This window comes from Choloepus didactylus, chromosome X, assembly GCF_015220235.1.
Source record: "Choloepus didactylus isolate mChoDid1 chromosome X, mChoDid1.pri, whole genome shotgun sequence".
Lineage (NCBI taxonomy): Eukaryota > Metazoa > Chordata > Mammalia > Pilosa > Megalonychidae > Choloepus > Choloepus didactylus.
Genome location: NC_051334.1, coordinates 146,873,662 through 146,881,596, shown reverse-complemented (window position 1 = coordinate 146,881,596; position 7,935 = coordinate 146,873,662). Strand labels below are relative to the sequence as shown.

At 38.7% G+C, this 7,935-nt stretch overlaps 1 pseudogene; it reads left to right on the top strand.

Moving 5' to 3' along the window:
- The first annotated feature begins 6,224 nt into the window (after nt 1-6,224).
- On the top strand, nt 6,225-7,678 carry LOC119523780 (annotated as a pseudogene).
- Nucleotides 7,679-7,935: the final 257 nt, after the last annotated feature.

Below are 7,935 nucleotides of genomic sequence, written 5' to 3'. Positions count from 1 at the left end.
GCACTCAGTGTTCCTTTTTACTTTAATTCTTCTTTTTTCACTTTAATTTTTATTCTTATTATTTTTGTGTGTGTGGTAGTGAAAATGTTCAAAAATTAATTTTGGTGATGAACACACAGCTATATAATGGTACTGTGAACAACTGAATGTACACTTTGTATGACTGCATGTTATGTGAATATATTGCAATAAAAATGAATTAAAAAACAGAATTTATGCATATTTCCATGGCAAGATAAATGCCAATATTTCATTTGTTTGGGGCAGTTGTAAGGAATTCAGAAAGTTTTGTATGTTGATGTTGGTGATGGTTGCACAAAGCTGTACATGTGAGAAATTGCATAGAACTATACAAACACATGCAAGTGCACCCAAACACATATGAGTGCTTTTAAAATGATGAAAAAGCTCTGTGATTGTACTAATGCCAATTTCCTGGTCTTGATATTGTACTATAATCATGCAAGATCTTAACATTGGGGGAGGCTGGGAAGAGTGAACAGGAACTTCTTACACATTTTTTGCAACTTCCTGTAAATCTCTTATAATTTCAAGACAAAATGTAAAAAAAAAAAAAATATGAGGTCAAGGAGTTGCAAAGAAATTCTCCTAATCTAGCTGGGAGCAACAAGCAACAGCAAAGATAAATTTTGGAAGTGCTACAAATAGATGAAAATCATGCAGAGGATAAAAAAACTGGGTAAACTCTTCTGACATGAATCACAGTGGGCTTACTACATTGTTCAAAATGTAGTAAATACCATGTAGCTTACATGTTGTGACTGTGTGATTATGAAAACCTCATGTTTCACACCCCCTTTTTCCAGTGTATGGACAGATGAGTAGAAAAATGGGGATAAAACCTAAATGAAAAATAGGGTGGGATGGGGCAATGGAAAGTTTTGGGTGTTCTTTTTTACTTTTAGATAAGCATGTGTTTCTTTCATTTTGATTTATTGATGTACTATATTACATTATTTGATTTTCTTGTGTTGAAACAACCTTGAATACCTGGAATAAATCCCACCTCACCATGGTGTATATTTCTTTTAACATGTTGCTGGATTTGATTTGAAAGTATTTTGTTGAGGATTTTTGCATCTATATTCATTAAAGAGATTGGTCTACAATTTTCTTTTTTTGTAGTGTATTTCTCTGACTTTGGTATTAGAGTCATTGGCTTCATGGAATGAGTTAGCTTTCCCACCTCTTCAATGCTTTTTGAAGAGTTTGAGCAGAATTAGTATAATTCTTTCTTGAATGTTTCGTAAAATTCACATGTGAAGCCATCTGCTACTTTTTGGGAGATTTTGATGACTGACTCAATCTCTTGTGATTGTTTTGATGAGGTCAGCTATTTCTTCTCAAGTCAATGTTGGTTGTTTATGCTTTTCTAGAAAGTTGCCATTTTGACTAAATTGTCTAGTTTATTAATATATAGTTGCTCACAGTATCTTCTCATTATCTCCCCTATTTCTGTGTGGTCAGTAATTATGTCCCTTTCCCCTTTTCTGATTGTACTTATTTGCATCCACTCTCATTTTTGTTATCCTATCTATGGTTCCATCAATTTTATTGATTTTCTCAAAGATCCATCTTCTTGTTTTGTTGACTATCTCTATAGTTTTCCTGTTCTCAATTTCATTTATTTCTGCTCAAGTCTTTGTTGTTTCTTTCCTTCTGTTTGCTTTTTGGTTAGTTTGCTGTTCTTTCTCCAGTTACAACAGATGAATCATTAATTCCTTGATTTTCTCTCTCTTTTCTCTTTTAATATAGGCATGTGAAGTTTGCCAGAGAATGAGATCCCATAGGTTGTAAGACCCTCCTGTGAAGCCTCTAGTCTATGTGCTTTTCCTATTCTGTCAATCAGGTAATGCTTGTCAGCCCACAGCTCCCCACTAGTGTAAAGAGTTGCCACAGCCTTTAATTCTCCACAGACCCTGTCCCTGCCAGGTGTGTGGCTGACTCAAGCTGGTTTCTGTTTTCCAGCCCTTGCTGTCTGAGTTCCTTGAAGGAGGTTTACCTCTTGATCTGGATCCTGCCCCCCATTTTCTTGGGGAAGTTATGCCCTTTAGGGAATTATCTCCCCCACTAGGCTCATTGTTTTGCCTCAGACCTATCTTATCTCCAACCTTGCCAGGATCCATTGGAAATTGTAAATATCTGAGGCTTCCTGTAAAGAACTCCTTAGAATAGTTACTTAAAAAAAGAAATCCCTTTTCAAGAACTTTCCCCAGATCCCAAGTTTTGTCAGTCCCATTATAGACTATTTAAAGATACACCCTTTAGGCTACTATCTCTTTCACCTAAAAAGTTACTCTCAGACAGCTTTAATTCCTCCCTTGCCCAGGGCAGTGGTGAAACAGGAGCTTTGATGGGCTATTGAAGACTACAAAGATAAAGAGTTAGACAGCAAGAAAAGAAAAGAAAAAAAAATCCCTATTCAGAGCCTGACTCAAGATCCCTGGATTTGCAACAAGAGTCCAAGTTGGTGCCAGTTTCTATGTGCCCCTTATACTTGGAACCCAACCATTTTCTGGTATTCTGAACACCTGTAACTCCAAATGGCTGTATGTTTTTGCTGTTGTTGTTAGCCCGGCCTCCTCTCTGCCAGGCAGAAGAATCCCCTGGGTTCTTTTGTGCCTGTTCTTGGCTTATCTGTGCTTGGAATTTTTATACAGCATTCCAAATTTGTTAATTAATTCTGCAATTGGGGCTGAGCTGAGCCCCCCATCTTGCTCCCAGCACAGATTGTTTCTTTTTCCCTCATGGTCCCAGATCCAAGACAGTCTGCTGTGTCTTATGTGGAGGGGCACCAGCCCCCTGGCCATGAAAACATACATGTCTTTGATGGGATTTCAGCCATTCCACCCATCCCAGACTGGTGTATGATGCATGACCAGTCACAGAAGACCCCTAAACAGCTCTTCCATACAGTTCCTGGCTATTTACCAGCTGCGTTAGAAGAGTAACTAAATTCCACACATCACCACTCCACACTGTTGCCCCACCATTATGTATCCATTTTTAAAGAATTTAATTTTATTGAGATTGTTCACATAACATACGATTATCCAAAGATCCAAAGTGCACAATCAATTGCCCATGGTACCATTATACAGCTATGCATCCATCACCACAATTAATTGTTTCAATTTTTGGAATATTTTCATTACTCCAGAAAAGAAATATAGACAAAAAAAACCTCAAATCCTCCCATACTCCAACCAACCCCCCTCCATTATTGACTCAGAATATTGGTATAGTACCTTTGCTACTGTTGATGAAAAAACATTAAAATACTACTAACTGTACTGCATAGTTTGCAATAGGTGTATTTTACCCTATATAATCCTGTTCTGTTTTGCTAATAATGCTGGAATGCAAAACACCAGAGCTGGATTGGCTTATATAAAGGGGGTTTATATGGTTACAAAGTTACAGTCTTAAGGCCATAAAGTGACCAAGGTAAGGCATCAACACAGAGTACCTTCACTGAAGGATGTCCAATGGCATCCAAAAACCTCTGTTAGCTGGGAAAGTACATGGCTGGCATTTCATCTGGAGTTCTGGTTTCAAAATGTCTTTCTCCCAGGGCATTCCTCTCTAGGTTGAAACTTCTCTCCAAAATGTCACTCTCAGTTGCTCTTGGGGCATTTGTCCTCTTTCAACTTCTCAGGAGCAAAAGTCTGCTTTCAAAGGCCGTCTCTGAAATGTTGCTCTGTAAGCTGCAGCTCCTCTCTCAGCTCCTGTATGTTGTTCAAAGTGTCCCTCTTGACCGTAGCAAGCTTGCTCCTTCTGTCTGAGCTTATATAGTACTCTAGTAAACTAATCAAGGCCCAAGCTGAATGGGCAACACCACAGTTCCATGGAAATTATCTAATCAGAGTTATCACCTACAGTTGTGTGGGTCAAATCTCCATGGAAACAATCAAAAAATTACAATGTAATCAACACTAAAATATCTGCCCAAACAAGATTGCACCAAAGATAATGGCATTTTGGGGTACATAATGCATCCAAACCAGCACAGGCACTCTATTACTAACTTCTAGTTATAGTGTCATACATTTGTTCTAGTTCATGAAAGAGATTTCTAATATTAGGACAGTAAATCATGGACATTGTCCACCACAAGACTCACTGTTTTATACATTCCCATCTTTTAACCTCCAACATTCCTTCTGGTGACATATGTGACTCTAAGCTTCCCCTTTCCACCAAATTCACACACCATTCAGTACTATTAGTTATTCTCACAATAATGTGCTGCTGTCACCTCTGTCCATTTCCAAACATGTAAGTTCAACCTTGTTGGACATTCTGCCTATAATAAGCAACCACTCCCCATTCCTTAGCCTCATTCTATACACTGGTAACTTATATTTCATGTCTATGACTTTACATAGTATAACTAGTTCATATCAGTGAGACCCTGCAGTATTTGTCCTTATATGTCTGACTTATTTCACTCACTATAGTGCCCTCAGGGTTTCTTCATCAACTTGTTTGTTTAAAGATGGGTTTGTTCACCCATAATATATTCCATCCTAAGTAAACAATCAATGGTTCCCTGTATATGTTTTAGAATATTAGAAATTAGAAATATTAGTTCATTGGTGAGAAACATGTATGCCATGGTTGTACATTAGAAGAACCTAGAGATGTGTTTTTTAATGGTGATTACTAGGCCCCACATGAGACCAAATAAATCAGAATCTAGAGAGGTGGTAAATGAGCAATAGTGTTTTTAAAGTGCACCCCTGCATCTATGATTCTCATGTGCAACTATGGTGGGAAACTACTACTTTAGAGTCACCTTATTTTACCACACCCCTTAAAATCTAAGAATTCCTGACAATAGAGGCCTTCCTGAATCTGTTTATGAAATCTACCTGTTGTTCATTTGTTCCTAACTGCAAAGTTTTCCCAAATAACTCAAATTGCCCTTGATGAGACCTCAACACAAGTTTTTCTTTTTCTTTTAATAGTGTATAGCCACATCTTAATGTAACAATTGTGTTGGCAAAATCTAGCTAGTTCTAAAAAATATTTCTATACCCATATGAAGAACACCAATGTTAAAAATGGTTACACTTTGCCATGATCCACTGAAGTATTTAGGGTCAGAGATTGGTTATTTCTGTCTAAAGTATTTCCATAGTGCCCTATTGTGTTCATTAAAAGGTAGAGCCCACATACCATATTCTGTCACCACCATATTCTAATTTTTCTGTTTCTGCAATGTTTTCCATAGGTTTCTCTATCTCTCTAATGCTTTTACCATGACTGCCATGATTCAGATTTATCATCCACCTTCTTGGGCACTTAAGTTGCCTTTCCACTACAGACAGAATAAAGACCAATTTACTTAGCAAGACATGGAAGCTTTTGTGAGTAGATTACATCTAATTTAGTTCACAGAGGTGATAGGAAGTTTGAAAGTGAAATTTACCAGATCTGAAATCATTGCCCTATTCCTTCCCTGAGGCTAGAAGTTCCTAAAGGTATGGCATACCTACTTCAAGGCACATCCTAGCTAATTCACCAGACTACTTCAACTCAGACAGTCTCTCTTTTCTCTAAAATCTAATGTACTGAGCCATTATCCATACAGTATTGTATTTATTGGTTTCAAATTGTTTCATAAAGATTAACTCAGTCTCCTCAGAAAAACTGTATGCTGCTTGAGGGCAAGAGTTCTGTCTTTTATTATTTGGCATCTTCAACAGCACCTATCATCAGTCTGGGTACACACTAGGTGATCAAAATATGTACTAGTTTCTTTATAAAATTGTAAAATTCCAGGATTTCAGTATCCATCAGTCCATCAATAGGCCTTTCACCTGTTTGGTTACACTAATATTTATACTTCATTAAACTTATATTGATTGAATAAGACAGGATCCCTGCTCTTAAGGAGCATACAATACACTGGGAAAGATAGGCATTTAAACAGATAACATTACAGTGTGCTAAATGCTTTCTTAAAAAGAATAGGTTTCTATGGCTGCACAGAAGATCAATTAACCCATCTTAGGTGTGGAGGTAGAGAAAACTACTTAAAGGAGGTGACATCTAAATTGGGTTGAGTAATAAAGAATGAGTAGGATTCACTCTTAGGTATTTACTCAACAGAAATGAGTACACACATGCATCAAAAGACATATATAGATGTGGAGCCAAACTGGGCAGAAGGCAGCAAGCTGTGGATCACACAGGAGCTGCATGTGTGCATGGATCTGGGTGCTGCATTGCAGAGGCAGTCCAGGGGAACTGGGTCATGGGATCCCTGGTGCTGTTGGGTAGCCAGGCCTGCCAGAGGAAGCAGCCACCACAGCCCACTGACTTCAAGTTGCAGGTCATCATCATTGGCCCCTGTGGTGTGGGAAAACCAGCCTGATGGAGCACTTCACCAGTGACACCTTCTGTGAGGCCTGCAAGTCCACCATGGGCATTGACTTTAATATCAAAACTGTAGAGCTAAAAGGAAATAAAATCAGATTACAGATCTGGTACTCTCAGCTCTGGTTGTTCATCCACCATGTGTGTGTTTGTTTTCATCTATGTTAATTGCTGCTCCATCTGTGCCATCACTGGTCACCTGATGCTTGAATATTAACGGCACACTTTCAGTCTCCATCAGTGTCCCTTTCTGGGCACACCTGCAGCCAAGCCAGCATTGCTTGCTTATGGAGGTGTCTCAGGGACACAGCATGTCAGGAGAGATTCAACAGAATTACCTCAGCCTATTACAGAAGTGCCAAGAGGATCATATTGGTGTACATATCACTAAGGAGACATTTGATGATTTTCCCAAGTAGATGAAGATGATGGATAAGTATGCCTCAGAACATGAAGAACTTCTCTTAGTTGGAAATAAGTTGGACTGTGAAACAGACATAGAGATCACAAGACAGCAAGGTTGCACAGCATATAACTGGGATGTGGTTCTGTGACGCAAGTGCCAAGGATGATTTCAATGCAGATGAAATATTTCTGAAACTTGTCGATGATGTTCTAAAAAAGATGCTGTTCTAGTTTGCTAATGCTGCCAGGATGCAAAACACCAGAGATGGATTGGCTTTTATAAAAGGACTGTATTTGGTTTCACAGTTACAATCTTAAGGCCACAAAGTGTCAACAACAGAGTACTTTCACTGAAGGATAGCCAATGGCATCCAGAAATCCTCTGTTAGTTGGGAAGGCATGTGGCTGGCATCTGCTTGGGAGTTCTGGTTTCAAACTGGCTTTTTACCAGGATTTTCCTCTCTAGGCCACAGCTCCTCTTCAAAATGTCACTCTCAGCTGCACTGAGTTCCCTCTGTTTGTCAGCTCATTTATATGGCTCCACTGATCAAGGCCCACTCTGAATGGGTGGGGCCACACCTCCATGGAAATTACCTCATCAGAGTTATCACCTACAGTTGGGTGGGGCGCATTTCCATGCAAACAACCTAATCCAAACGTTCCAACTTAATCCCCACTAACATGTCTGCCCCACAAGATTGCATCAAAGAATATGGCTTTTTCTGGGGGACATAATACATTTAAACCAGCACAGATGCCTCTGGATATTTTAAGGAATGAGTTCTCCAACAGTATCCTCTTATTACAACCAGAACCCAAGATTCCACCAGAACTGCCTCCACCAAGACCCCATGTCCGATGCTGTTGATTTGCTACTTTGGAGACAAAGTGGAAATGATTCCTGGAAAGAGGAATAACTCTATTCTGCACTACAATCATTTTGACAATTTCTTTTCACACTTTGTAATTCAAGTCAGTGCTATACACTAAATTGTAAATATGCAAATATGCCATCCTGTGTAAATTTTGTTTATAAATTCCATATTTTCCTCCAAATTATTCTATTTCATTCATGAACCATGTCTAGTGCACATACACTGGGAAACATAGTACTTCTTATATGAA